Raw genomic sequence first — 15950 nt, forward strand, 5'->3', positions numbered from 1 at the left:
GCAGTAAGCTGTCAACACTTTGTGGTCTTATGACTCATCACGAAAAGCAGAAAAAAAGATATGCTGAACAGGTCGGGATCTTCTTCAACAGAAAAGCCCTCAAATTCTGTATTAAGCTTCTGGTTATCTAAAAATATATAAGCCATATAATTTATTTTTATCTTTATTACATTTGGGGGAATGACAAAGAAATAAACATCTAAAAATGTTTCCAAATAGGTTTACTCTGTGACATTTCTCTACAACTAAAAAGCGCTATCTTTCTGCACTACTAGAAATGCCACATAAAATTCTTCAGGCTAAACCGACACTACAAAACACTGCTAAGGGAAGTAAGACATGATGTGCATAAAAATGAGATAAACCGTAACCATAAATTGGAAGGTTTAACACTGCTAATTCTCTCCACACTGATCCACAGATTTGGTGCAACAATAAAATCTTAATAGGTCTTTTTTAAGAATTGATAAATTAATTTAAAAACATATAGGATCTAGAGCAAATTTGAAAAAGAAAACAAACAGGATTCGTACTACTTGATTTCAAGATATAAAGATTAGCAATAAAGACACTGTAGTATTGATGTAAGGATAGACGTATACAGTTCAATGGCACAGGACAAAGTTCAAAAATACGCCTACATGGTATACCATGTAGTCATCAACTGACTTAGAGATGTCAAAATAATTCAATCTGGAGCAGGGGAGGAAATTTTTTCAACAAATGATGCTGGAACTGGATCACCTTACAGAATACAATAAACCTCAATGTTTACCTCATACAACATATTCAAAAATTTACTAGAAATGAACAGTAAATCAAAATGTAAGAGTTAACATCACTAAACCTTCAGAAGAAAATATGAAATTTTCTTGTGCTTGACACTGGATTAGGCAAACATTTCTTGGAAAGGACATAAATCCTGAGTTTTAAGAGAAAAAGCTGATGAGAGTTTTACACAGGATATATAAAGAACTATTACAGCTTAGCAAGTATTTTTAAAAAGCAAGAGATTTATACTGTGTTTCACAGAGATAGGTACAAAGAAAGACACTCAACACACTAGTCGTCAGGGAAATGAAAATGAAAATCACAATGAGGTACCACTACAGACCTACCAGAATAGGTGACGTTTCAAAGATCAATTATATAAAAATGTTGGCAAAATGTGCAACAGTGGAATTCCCATACATTGCTGATAGAAACACAAAAACGTTTCAGTCACTTTGGTGAAATATATGACAGTATTTTATAAGGTTAAATGTGCAATTACAATATTACCCAGCAATTCCAATTCTAGGTATTGTATCCCTGAGAAATGAAAATATATGCCCAAAGACTTACATGTGAATAAGCCTAATAGTCAACATCTGAAAACAATTCAAATTCTACTTAAAAAGAAAAAATGGATAAATAACAGCATATCACGCCCCCAGAGACTTATTCAGCAATAAAAAGAAACGAAATGTCATAGACAAAATCAGGAATAAATATTTAAAAGTTATGCTAAGTGAAAGAAGTCAAAAATAAAAGACTATATACCTATAATTCTTAAAACATAAAATTCTAGGAAAGATAAAATTATAAAGATTGCTTGCGTCTGTGGGTCCAATACAGTGACTGATTTCAAAAGGGCAGGAGGAAACATTTTAAGGTGAAGAAACTGTCTTGTACCTTGATTGTGCTGGCAGTTATCAATTTGTATACACATATCGAAATCCATTAATCTGTACTCTAAAATGAATTTTTATTTCATTGTGTATAAATATTACCTCAGTAAAAATCATTCAAAATAGATTCAGGGTATTAAAAATGCTAGATACTGAATGTATCACTGAATTGTGACTTCTGAACTACCACTTGAAATCAAAGAAATGACCTTTACTTACATTTTCAGAGTCATAAAGAAATGTGACACATTTCCAAAAACTCATGCATCTTTCTCTTCAAGCAAGCATACTTGGAGGTAAAAAAAAAAAAAACAGTTATCTTTTACTTGCCATCCACTTCTTTGCATAGTATTCTGACTAGGTATGTCAATGGCCAAGAAACGGTGGCATTTTGATACTTTTTTCTATATCCTTAGATATAAATGAAGATAAGGCTGATTACTGCACAACACTTGGTCTTTGCCAATAAAGCTATATTATTTGGACTAAAAAGGAGGTATGCTGCTGCTGCTACTGCTGCTAAGTTGCTTCAGTCGTGTCCAACTCTGTGTGACCCCATAGACGACATAAACATTAACAATTCCTTACCAAAGAAACCAGATCCCCCCTACAAAAACAGAAACCAGTTTTGGAACACAGAAAAGACCAAATATCCTGTACTAGAAAGTAGATAAAAAAGAGATTAAAAAAATGACGCGGACATGTCAAAAAGACATGGGAGGTTAGTTTGAAGAGGCCCTGACTAACCAGATCTAGGACACTACATGATAACCTACTGAATAGAGAAAGAATCTGGACTCCAAACTGGCAGAGGGAAAGAGAAAACTCTTCCTCACAGTGTTGTTCCGTCGCCAAGCAGTGTCCAACTCTTTGCAATCTCTTGAACTGCAGCACACCAGGCTTCCCTGTCCTGCACTGTCTCCTGGAGTTTACTCAAACTTGTCCATTGAGTTGGTGATGCCATCCAACCATTTTATCCTCTGTTGCCACCTTCTCTTTCTGTCCTCAATCTTTCCCAGTATCAGTGTTTTTACCAATGACTTAGCTCTTTGCATCAGGTGGTCAAAGTATTGGAGCTTCAGCTTCAGCATCAATCCTTCCAATGAATATTCAAGGTCGATTTCCTTTAGGATTGACTGGTTTATCTTGCAGTCCAAGGGACTCTCAAGAGTCTTCTCCAGCACCACAGTTTGAAAGCATCAATTTTTTGGCGCTCACATTGGTACAGTACTGGAAAAACCATAGTTTTGACCATATAGACTTTTGTTGGCAAAGTGACATTTCTGCTTTTTTAATACGCTATCTAGGTTTGTCATAGCTTCTCTTCCAAAGAGTAAGCATCTTAATTTCTTGGCTGCAGTCACCATCTGCAGTGATTTTGGAGCCCAAGAAAATAAAATTTGTTACTGTTTCCACTTTTTCCATCTATTTGCCATGAGGTGATGGGATTGGATCTTAGTTTTTTGACTGTTGAGTTTTAAGCCAGCTTTTAAAGCCAATTAAACAATTTATTAATAGAAGAAATAATTGAGTCAGAAAGATCACTATTTTCAAATCACTGGAAAAATAACTTAATCCAGCAAGAAACTACCATCAATACTAAAACTGAAATGATAAAAGTTTGGTGAGGAAAAACTATTTACAGTCACTCAAAGTACCTATGTACAAATTACTTATTAATTATAAGGGGGAAAACAGTTAACATTTCAGTGGAGAAACCCAATGGGCATAAACCTTGTCAAAGTTAAAATCACTTACTAAACTGACACTGTGTGTATTTCATGATGTGATGGACTGATAAGGATATCACTGGATATTCCTGATAAAAGATCATGACCTGAATTTAATGATTAAAAAAAAACCGAAAACCTAAATTAAGAGACATTCTAGAAAATGAATGACCTATACTCTTCAAAAATGTAAATGTCATTAAAAATACAGAAATAAAAGGCTCAGGAACCATTCTAGATCAAAGGAGACTAAGGATAATGAATCTCAAAGTCAATGAGCAATCTTGAATTGGGTTCTGGGTTAAAGGAGTGGGCAAAAAACTATTAAGTCACCGGGACAACTGGGAAAAATTAAATGAGATTCGTAGATTAGACAGTATACCTAAGCTAACTTTCCTAACTTTTGGTAACTGTACTGTGTAGTTAAGTGAGTAGATATCCTTAGTCTTAGGAAATAGAGAAATAAACATGAAAATACTTAGGAGGAAAGGGGTATGAGGGATATGATGTCTACAACTTATTTTCACATGGTTCAGGAAGATGTGGGTGTGTGTGATATGCAATATTTGTGAAAGAGAAAGAATGAGTTAACAAGGCAAATATGGCAAAGTAAGTGGCAAATCTAGGTACAGGGCACACGCAAATTGTTGTGCCATTCTTTTAACTTTTTTATAAATGTGCAATTATTGAAAGTTAAAAGTTTAAAAAAGTCAGGTGGACAAATGTTGAACCCTACTTTCCTTCCACAAGCCAAGTCTTCTTTGTTTCTCTCCTACCCGCTTCTCTATAATCCTAGCTCTCTTGCCATTAAATTATATTTGCTTGTGTTGTTGCTCTGATACACAGAGGAAGAAAAACACAGAGAGCAGTAAATAGGATATGGAAATTAATAAATTTCAGCATTCTCTTAATTCCAACAACCTGATGGAAGATACTCAAAATAGAATGAAACATTTTGGCAAGGGCCAGAGAGTAAATACTTGAGGCTTTGCAAGTCACATACAGTCTCTGTAACATCTCGTTCTTCCCCCTCCAAAACTACTTCTTTAAGCTTGTAAGCATTACAAAAACCAACTGTGGGCTGGATTTTCTGATCCCTGACAGAATATTAAAGTTCTCTAAGAACTATACAAAAGTAGCTCTACTGATCCCTGAAACAGCAAGGACATTACTGAATAAATGAAGCAACAAAACTGTATCAGCATGGTAGTTAGTTGTCAGGGCAATAAATAGTTAATAAAGTTAAACTTTAAACAAAAATTAAAGATTTAACATTTCTTAAAGTTTCTTTTGTAACTCTAAAGTTTGTCACCTTTGAGTTTGCGTGGGGGGAATAAGAATGGGGGAGGTCACTTACACAGCTGCTTATTTTCAAGACATAACATCTTAGGAAAAGTAATGAAAGAAAAAATAACAAGTTTCACTTGGGAAAGATTAAGAAGGCCTAGACTTAAGAAGTGTGATACAAAACTGATGGGGTGACATTTTAGAGCTGTTCCTGTCAAAATTCAAGATCATTCCCATGCTATAATGGAGTTCTCCAAATTTCAGTTCAGTTCAGTTCAGTCACTCAGTTGTGTCCGACTCTTTGCGACGCCATGAATCGCAGCATGCCAGGCATTCCTGTCCACCAACTCCCGGAGTTCACTCAGACTCACGTCCATCGAGTCGGTGATGCCATCCAGCCATCTCATCCTCGGTCGTCCCCTTTTCCTCCTGCCCCCAATCCCCCTCAGCATCAGTCTTTTCCAATGAGTCAACTCTTCGCATGAGGTGGCCAAAGTACTGGAGTTTCAGCTTTAGCATCATTCCTTCCAAAGAACACCCAGGGCTGACCTCCTTCAGGAATGGACTGGTTGGATCTCCTTGCAGTCCAAGGCACTCTCAAGAGTCCTCCAACACCACACTTCAAAAGCATCAATTCTTTGGTGCTCAGCTTTCTTCACAGTCCAACTCTCACATCCATACATGACCACTAGAAAAACCATAGCCTTGACTAGACGGCCCTTTGTTGGCAAAGTAACGTCTCTGCTTTTGAATATGCTATCTAGGTTGGTCATAGCTTTTCTTCCAAGGAGTAAGCATCTTTAATTTCATGGCTGCAGTCACCATCTGCAGTGATTTTGGAGCCCCCCAAAATAAAGTCTGACACTGCTTCCAGTGTTTCCCCATCTATTTCCCATGAAGTGATGGGACCGAATGCCATGATCTTCGTTTTCTGAATGTTGAGCTTTAAGCCAACTTTTTCACTCTCCTCTTTTACTTTCATCAAGAGGCTTTTTAGTCCCTCTTCACTTTCTCCAAATTTAAATAGTATTTAAAAAAAAAATCCATACCACATAGTAAATCTAGGAAACAGAAGTATATGTATGCATGCAGGTTTTGTAATAATTATTTTAAAAAGACCTATGCAAGTAGAACATGGGTCTACAGCTATAGCCATGTCTGCTACCAATGGCTTACTGACATTTCAAGCAATAAGCTAATAAGAGCTGACAAGATGCAACTCATTGATTTAAATGCCACTCTCCTATGTCTTATTATTTTAAATGCCATCAAGTCTTAGGGAAAATGACTCCACCATTTTACATGCCTGTTTTTTTTAAGGTCACTTATCTGAAAAGAAAGCTTCTTATTTTGTGTAAATTACTGCTTTTTACATCGACTAAATAGGAATTGCTGGGCTGAGCCACCAGGGAAGTCCTAACACAATGTTTACTGTATGTCAATGTTATCTTTGGGGCTCTCTGGTGGCTCAGTTGCTAAAGAATCCGCCAACAACGCGGGAGACCTGGGTTGGGAAGATCCCTTGGAGAAGGGAATGACTACCCACTCCAGTATTCTGCCCAGAATTTCACGGACTGTATAGACCATGGAGCCACAAAGAGTTGGACACAACCGAGTGACTTTCACTTTCAACATTATTTTCAATTTTGTTAAGCAGACCAATAGGTTAAAGAATAGGCAAATGATGAAGTTTGAAGCCTGCCTACATATCAAGAGTTAAATACAGTATTAAAAACGTCCAATAAACGTACCACAAATGATTCTTATCAGTATATCTAATTGTTATTACTGTACACGGAAATTAAGCCTAAAGTGCAAGTAGTAGCAAATGACTATTCAGTTCAGTTGCTCAGTCGTGTCCAACTCTTTGTGACCCCATGAATCGCAGCACGCCAGGCCTCCCTGTCCATCACCAACTCCTGGAGTTCACCCAAACTCACGTCCATCAAGTCAGTGATGCCATCCAGCCATCTCATCCTCTGTCATCCCCTTCTCCAATCCCTCCCAGCATCAGGGTCTTTTCCAATGAGTCAACTCTTCACATGAGATGGCCAAAGTACTGGAGTTTCAGCTTTAGCATCATTCCTTCCAAGGAACACCCAGGACTGATCTCCTTCAGAATGGAGAGGTTGGATCTCCTTGCAGTCCAAGGGACTCTCAAGAGTCTTCTCCAACACCACAGTTCAAAAGCATCAATTCTTTGGCATTCAGCTTTCTTCACAGCCCAACTCTCACATCCATACATGACTACTGGAAAAACCATAGCCTTGACTAGACGGACATTTGTTGGCAAAGTAATGTCTTTGCTTTTGAATATGCCATCTAGGTTGGTCATAACTTTCCTTCCAAGGAGTAAGCGTCTTTTACTACTATTTTATTTAATTCACCAGTATCTATAATCAGCACTTGCTGTTAGTTTTTCTTCCGTTAGACATGTATAGTTTTAAAAACTATTTTCTTTTGCTAACCACTATCTTTTAAACATTACATGAGAATGAAGCAGGGAACTTTAGTCTCAATGACAGAGCTTTGGTTCTGGGCAAGCAGGTTGTCAGTATTCCCTGGTGTCTCAGTGGTAAAGAATCTGCCTGCAATGCAGGAGGCCAGGGTTTGATCCCTGGGTTGGGAAGATCCCCTGGAGGAGGAAATGGCAACCCACTCCAGTATTCTTGCCTTGAAAATCCCATGGACAGAGGAGCCTGGCAGGGTACAATCCATAGGGTCACACAGAGTCGGACACGACTGAAGCGACCAAGCAACAGCAACAAAGCAGGTTGGAGGATTTAAATCTCCTTTAATTTCATCAGCCACCAATATTCCATATGCAAGGAGGGATCCATTTTTTACTTCTCTGGTATACTCTCTGATTTACCAAGAATCAGACGTTTAACAAATTTGCCAAATAACTAGTGTATCTGCTTAATTCTAACCACATAATATTGGATAGAACTGATCTCCAATAATGGTTTCTCTGAATCTGTATGTTTGTCTTAGGGGAAAAAAGTCCACAGACTGGGAGTATATATTAAAAAAACACAACACACACACACACACACACATGCATACACAAATCACCCTCCTCCCCGCCAGAAAAAAAACTGTCTGATACTGAATCTTGGATGAGCACTGATTTACCGTGTCAAGTGGTTTTCCTTAATCTTTTAAAATAATCTATATAAAAGCCTCTGGAAATACAACAAGGTTAGGTCTTGCAATTTAGATTTGTACACTTAACTTCATAAGTAATTAATTATGTACTAATGTGTGGGATTCATTCAACTTATTCTGTATTTAAGTCGTCTCCTAAGTAAATAACTCTTAAACTTCTCAGATTTGTTTCTTCTTTCTCAGTCCTAACAGACAGGCACTATATTCATACATTTTTCTTCCATAGTCCCATTTACATAATAGGTACTGTGAATACTTATTGAGTTGTGGTTCTCTAGGATAAGATGACAGAGAAGTCATTATCAGCAGTGCTGAATATGCCCAAACAGATACATTCAACATGAATACATGCTGCAGAATACAATGAGAAAATAATAACTTAGATTTAGCATCTGCTCTTACTATAAGTTTCAATGTGCTAAAATTGAAATAAAAATTAAAATATAAGAAGGATATCTCTAAAACTTCTAATTAGTGCATACTCACAAAAGAGGAAATGATGGAATGTTCAAAGTAAGCACAGCATGGCAGACTAGTGACAGGCATGGGGAGCACCTAGTTACACGAGTCCCAAGAACAGATGGGCCTGAGAGAGGTATGATCGTGGAAGTGAAAAGCCAGAGTGAGGCCGCTCAGTCTAGTCCACCCCTGTGTGACCTCATGGGCTGTAGCCCACCAGGTTCCTCCATCCACAGGACTTTCTGGGCAAGGATACTGGAGTGGGTGCCATTTCCTTCTCCAGGGGATCTTCCTGACTTACTCCAATCTTATTGCTGGTTACTTACAAAAATAAATTCTCTGCCTCTCCTGTATCTGTCTATCCAGACCTATATATTCATCAAACATGTACCACAAGTCCTAACTTCTTAAAACATTCTCCTGATTGTCAAATACTAAACTTACTAATAATAGCCTTATAATAAACTTAACATAAACAATTCATATTTTTATACGAAATCCCATCTCACATTACCCTTAGTTATTAAAACATCTGTAACTCTTTATAATAGCTATCTCCATCTCAGCCAAGTACAAGAACATCCATTATCATACACTGATTCATCACTTGAAATTAGTCCATTTTTAAGGATATGAAATACTGAAAGTAATTTTTAATTCTTTCTCTCTCTCCAGTACTCCTTCACTACTATTGGATCAGCTTTTCATGCTATCAACACAATCCTACAATTAATAAAAGCCTCACAATGTAGCTTCTGATATAGAAATACAGGCGTATGTGTACATATATTTAAGTATTAATTTTCTAGCTCAGACAACTAAGGAGGTCTAAAAGCAATAATGTTCCAGTACCAATGAGTATACCGAGTACTTTGCTTTCTTACACAATTTTCCAAATTAAAAAAAAAACAAAACCAAGGAAGAATGGATCAGTTCAGTTGCTCAGTCGTGTCCAACTCTTTGCGACCCCATGGACCACATTACGCTGGGCCTCCCTGTCCATCACCAACTCCTGGAGTCTACCCAAACTCATGTCCATCACGTCGGTGATGCCATCCAACCATCTCATCCTCTGTCGTCCCCTTCTCCTCCCGCCCCAATCTTTCCTAGCATCAGGATACATGTATATTTATGGCTGAGTCTCTTCACTGGTCATCTGAAACTATCAAAACACTGTTAATTAGCTATACCCCAAGGCAAAATGTTTTTGGTGTTTAAAAGAAAAAAAAGAAATGAGGATTCTTTGGCGGGTTCTGATAGAGAAAGGAAAGATAAGTGTGGAACAGTTTTTGGGGCCAAAAGGTAAAGATTGATAGAAACATGCTAAAAAAAAAAAAAAAAAAAGATGAAAAGCCAACCAGAATGGGCTTTCAATGGACAAATGGAAAACAACTCAAACTACAAAATAAATAATGATTGCAATAAATTATAATCCAAAGAACAAAATAAGAATTCATGAGTCAATACTGACAGGTAAACAACAAAAACACAGAGAAGGGAAACATCTTCCTTAGAGAAAGATTTCGACAAATAGAGTTCAAAGAAATAATAGAACTAGGAAAGCATCATTTGGTAAACACCATGCTAGTATTTTTTTCAGACAAGATTAATCAATTGACACTAAAATTATGATGGGAAAAAAATATTTACAAAATCTCAAAGTATGTCTCCACAAGATACCTATCAAGCACAAAAGGGAAAAAAACAGAAACCCCGCAGTAGAGGAAACTTGGCAGACACAGTCTTAACCACGTGATCAAATTAAACATCACCATGTGTTTCCTGACATGGTGCACTAAGGGTGACACCGCGTCGATTCTGTGCAATTCTTGCCAAATATGCATAACCTGAATTCAATTATAAGGAACCATCAGACAAAACAATTTGCTAGCATTCTTCAAAGTGTCAACATGATGAAATTTGGGCAAAGAAACAGAACTATTAGACTAAAGGAGACAAAGCAGACATGACAGCCATATAGCAAAGAGTGGTCCTAGATGGACTCCCGGGCCAGAAACATGACTTTACTGGGGTAACTGGTGAATTCTGAAAGGCATGCAGATTACAGTACTTTATCAGTGTTTATCTCCTGATTTTTATCATTGTATTGTGGTTACATAAGACATTATCATTTGGGAAATCAAGGTATAGAGGAATTTATTATTTTTGCAAGTGTTTTATATATCTAAAATTATTTCAAAAAGAAGCTAAGGAAAAGTATAAAAGTCTCTTAAGTGTACAGTACACAGAAAGCTTTTTGTGTATATACTTGGCATACGTAAGCAGTCAAAACAGCTATAATATAATTCTCCAACTTTATTATGTACACTGACTTCTTCTTAGTTATTCATTTAGTACATATTTTAGAGTATCTACTACATGCTGAACAAACAGGAAAGGAAGGAAAGAAGGGAGAAACCAAGTAAGGCAGGCAGGTAGACAGTCACTCATGAACAGACTCCTACCACAACTGAGACTGGCTATTTCAAATATACTCATGCCCATTTACACTCTTATTCTCTTCCTCTTCCAAACTGAGTAACTTCAAATACTATTTAATTCTTACTCTACCACTTTCCATATTCATGTTTCTAGCTTTGTAATCAAAATCCATGTACTCTAAAAACATGGATCCAATCCCAGTTATGTGACTTTGCCCATAACTCAGACTCTGATCCTTGCCATTTCTTTATCTGTAAAACTGGGATGACTTTAACCAACTTTATAACTAACTTTATAGGGATGTTGTTGTGAGAATTAAATGGGAACAAATAAAAGTAACTGGCACATAGTAGGTGCTCAAAAAAAATGTTACTTGTCTTCCCCATACAAAATATATTTTCTAACTGCTGAAGTGTAGATGAACAATCATTTTACTAATTTCTAGGTAAGTCCCTGTTATACTTTCCAAAAAGGCAACTTTCATATTTTTCACTAGATATTTTTAAAGTGTTAGTAGTTGCTCAGTCGTGTCCAACTCTTTGCAACCTCATGGACAGTACCCCCACCATGCTCCTCTGTCCATGAATTCTCCAGGCAAGAACACTACAGTGGGTTGCCTTTCCCTTCTCCAGGGGATTTCCCTGACCGACCCAGAGATCAAACCCAGATCTCCTGCACTGCAGGCAGATTCTTTGACCAACTGAGTCACCAGGAAAGGGCAGGTATTTATTTTATCCATTCTAATAGTATCCAATGAAAATCAAATTAACTAAAAACAATTAGGAATAACCTGCATCTCATTCTTAAATATCAGACTAGTATTTCTAACAGCTTTTTCAAACATTATCTGACATCTCACCAGGCCAACCTCAAAATCAAAATTCCAATATTGTGCTCTATGCTGCCACCTCTTGGCTGTTAACCACTCTCTCCCGTACTTCTTTCATTTTTGGAATCTTACGGGCTTCCCTCATAGCTCAGTCAGTAAAGAATCTGCCTTCAATGCAGGAGACCTGGGTTCGATACCCGGGTCCCGAAGATTCCCCTGGCGAAGGAAATGGCAATTCATTCCAGTATTCTTGCCTGAAAAATTCCATGAACAGAGGAGCCTGGCAGGCTACAGCCCATGGGGTCATAAGAGTAGGACACAGCTTAGCGACTAAAACCACCACCACCAAAGTCAGCCAAGTCTCAACCCAACGTAGGTAAAATTAACTTCCGGATCTACTCCTCAGATAAGATGCACAAATGTCTGGAAGAGTTTCAACACAATCACTTTCAATCGAACACAACTAAAGCTATGTATCTGACAAGTTATGTTTTCCAGGCTCTATTTTCAAATACACAGACACTATGGCTGTCTCTGATAAAAACAAATGCCAAAGACAGTTAGTGACATGTCTAATGGAGAAAACTAGCTTCCCCAGATCTAGCTGGCCTTTCAAACAAATATTCTTTCTAACTAGAATACTAACTAAAAATTATAGAATTACAAACAGTAAGAACAACTGCTACATGGTTAAATGCTACGTGGTTCCACGCCTTGCTATTTCTGTATCTTCTTCTTAAAATATGCATGAAATATTTTATCCTCATATAGCAATGGGAAACTCAACCATATTACAAGAATATACTGTACTCTATTATTGACCACAGAAGAGCTTTCCTCCCAATCCTCTTCTGAAAAAAAGGGGGAATCAATCATTGGCTCCTTCTGTCCAAAATGCCTATTAAATAACTTGCTCAATAATTGGTCACAACATATATGAATGTACACACAAAGACACAGCTTAAAATGATGAACTTAAACTTCATCGGTAGCTGTTTAATTTTCCGGTCTTTTCCAAACCACAATAAATTTCAAAACACTTTACTCATTAATTCAATAAAAACAGACCATCCTGGATAGTCACAGCAATAATTTTTTCACGTACTTAAGCAAGAAAAAGATGCCATAAAAAAAGAACATTAAAATGCTCTTAAATTAGCTTTGATTTTAAAGCAACTTGCCAACATTAGTAAATAATGGTAGAGCGGCTATATGCAAGGGTACAAAAAAGCGTAAGTCATGGTCTGTGGTCTTCAGAAGTCGACAATGTAGTCAGGAACACAAGATTCAAACACAGAAAAGGATAAATAACAGAAAGCAGAATATTAATTGACAAATAACTGGTGTAATATTTACTACAACAGTGTGAAGTGTTGAACCAGCAGTAAGAGCAGAGGTATACCATTTATAAGAAAGGGGAGTTAAGGTAAGAGTAAGAGCAAGCAGAATTTCAAGCTTTAAAAAACAAGTGCAATGGCCTACTCCAAATGGTAAAAGTATGTTGTTTACTATAAATGATCAGACCGATTTTGTGTAGAAGACTAGTAGTATTGGTAAGAGAAGTGGACGGAACTGGGAGGGTACTGAGACTCTGAGCATTAGGCTAATGAATCCCAAAGACAGCTGTAAAGTCACCAGACTGAGTGAAGGTTAACATTTCCATAACCCTGTACCAGTGTTTAACACACTGACAAAAATAGAGAGAGGAATCATTATTTCAGTAGCCCAGAAAAATGCTAATGGTCTGAACTACGGTGATGACTGTGAAAAGAGAAAGAATGATATTCAATACAAAGAAGAACTGATACAACCTGGTCAATGATTTGAAGTCAGAAGTGTACAAGGAAAAGGAAGGAAGTAAAAATCTTTCCAACGTTTTAAACATTTCCATGGAGTAGAAATACCATGAAAAGGAACATAAGACTGTAAATCATTATAAATAATTTCCAACAACTGAAGCGTCTAAACCAAAATTCTTTTTATGTTTAACACAAAGCAATAAAGCAAGAGAAACCCTAAGGTACAGCCAGTTTCTACACTGAATACAAACAGCATCCATGCTCAAATATTATGAAGAAACATGAGACGGCCTAAATCACAGTCCATCGTAAGTCTACATGAATTAGTTACTATTTGATCTAGGTCCTTGTTACTGTATAAATGACTCCCATTACATTTCATATTTAAAATAACACAACAGTTTGAGACCTAGTTAATTATTCTGTCTAGTGAACTACATAAATAGAGCATTGCATGTTGGGATACAGATTTCTCAACAGACTGAACAACAGACTAGAAACAGTCTAAATTGCTAAACCAAGTTACTATCAAGTCCTTTATAAATGAACATGGAATCCGTACTCCTACAAATCCTCCAACAAACTAACCAAGTTTTTGGAAAATAAAATCTATAAAATACCACACTAGACAAGTTTCACAAGTTTCTTGGTTACCTTTACTTTATCTCTTCTCAAGCAACAGAACAGACAATTTTCATCAAAAGTCCAATCAGAAATGCTTTCAGGTTCACAGTCTGCAAAAATAGTAGGAATAACAAATTAATAGTCACAAAAGAGGATTTTTCAGGAAACAAATGAGAACTAATTTCAAAAATATTATCTGGTTTAACTACACCAAAAATACAGGCTCCTTATCTGCAATAATTGTTCACTAGTTAATATACCTTATTCATAAATATATTTGCATTATCACAGATAACTACATACAAAAAGATGCTTACATGGGTATACCGTCATCCCACATAAAACTGTGAATAAAAAGGAGGAGACTGGGGCTTAAGTCACCAAGATATCATTTATGTCACCAGGAAGAATTTGAAATACCAAAGAAAGATTTTGAATACCTTTAAATAAACTGAGATCTTTTAATAATGCAGGTCCAAACAGCCCTTCAAGAATACTTTCAAACCCTGAAAGGATGAAAAAAATTCATTATTACAATAACATTCCCTACAGTAATTTTAACCTAGTTGCATGAAAAAATGATGGTGCTTTCTTTCCATTCTCAGGACCTCCAGATTATTATTCAAAGGATGCTGAGGAGAGTGTCAATGACGAATCTAAAAGGAGTATTTGCATTTCTGTCAGTGATTAACACTCAATACAAATTCACAACCCATTCAAGGACAATACAAAACAACAGGAGAAATAACCAATGAAGGAATGTAAATTCATGAGGTCTCTTACCATCTTACAAAATTCCAAATACCTCTTTACATAAACTTTCAAACTTCATTTTAAGAGGCACCTTTCCCAATGAAGAGTCAAACTGCTTCAAAATTTTCAGTCTTCTGGGTTAATCTAAACAGTGTATTTCTGAATATGAACTGAGTTAATAGATTCTTCAATCTAACAGTTTTTTAAGAAGGAAAAGCCTCACTGAAAACAACATTTGTATCACAAAAAGAAAAAGACCTTTGTCATTAGTTCACACTGCCACAGTAACTACTGGGTTCCTTTATGAACCACTGATTATACACACAAAAAGAGAGAGAAAGAGAATCCAAAGATACCTATACAGAGATGTTTAGAAAATGAAAACAAAAAATAAACTTTTCTAATATATTACCTCAAATACCACTGATTAACTCAATGAAAAACAAGTTAAAAAATATCTTTGCTGTCATCTATGGGTATTAAGAGTAAGGAGGAAAATGCAAAAGAGAAGACAACTGTACCTTCATACAACACAACAAATAATGGGTTAGTACAGCAGTTCCCAAACTCTATGTATCATGACCTCATTTGGAGCTCAAGTAAGTAAAACAAGAGGTCTATAAATCCACATCCTTTAAGCATGACCTTAAGAAAGAAATAAATGGTCTTGTGCATTCCATGTACACACAACTTCTCAAATGTACAGAAATATTATTGTAATTAAGAAAATATGTAAGTGTTACTGAATTCCTAGTAGTTTGGGTCACTATGCATTTTGTCACATAATCTGATTATCACCTAAGGGTTTACAATTTTTTTTCAATTGTTAAAAAGTACCCCCATGTTCAAAAGTGAGGGAACCACTAATTTAAAACCCTATAGCCTGGTGGGCACATGAGCCCACAAACAGGGACGTTTCCTAACCACAATCACCAGGAAGACTTTGGAAAACAAGGGTGTAAGAAAGATGGTCCCAAGAAACAGTATCTTATCTCCTTATAAGAGTAACACTGTACTGTAAAGGATTCCTTTGTCCTTAATATTAAGTCATCATATTCAATAGGGTAAACCCTAGAGTCTGTACCATCTACACTGTAGTTACTTGACTTTCTTGTACTATTTTCATGATTTCTAGATTCTAAGTTTTTCATTTATTATTAACAATCGTTTTTCAACTCTCTTTTGTTCT

General features: G+C 36.5%; 1 protein-coding gene across 2 annotated transcripts in view; it reads right to left on the reverse strand.

The window, feature by feature from the left end:
* LCOR (ligand dependent nuclear receptor corepressor) overlaps positions 1–15950 on the reverse strand; it is a 130220-nt gene that overhangs the window by 57442 nt on the left and 56828 nt on the right. For both annotated transcript variants that reach the window (XM_005698279.2, XM_018041311.1), the window contains 2 exons: positions 14449–14514; positions 14039–14118 (listed from right to left, as the gene is read on the reverse strand). The gene's annotated coding sequence lies outside the window, so the exon portion shown is untranslated. The remainder of the gene's footprint in view (positions 1–14038; positions 14119–14448; positions 14515–15950) is intronic.

Source organism: Capra hircus, chromosome 26 (assembly GCF_001704415.2).
Source record: "Capra hircus breed San Clemente chromosome 26, ASM170441v1, whole genome shotgun sequence".
In the NCBI taxonomy this organism is placed as follows: domain Eukaryota; kingdom Metazoa; phylum Chordata; class Mammalia; order Artiodactyla; family Bovidae; genus Capra; species Capra hircus.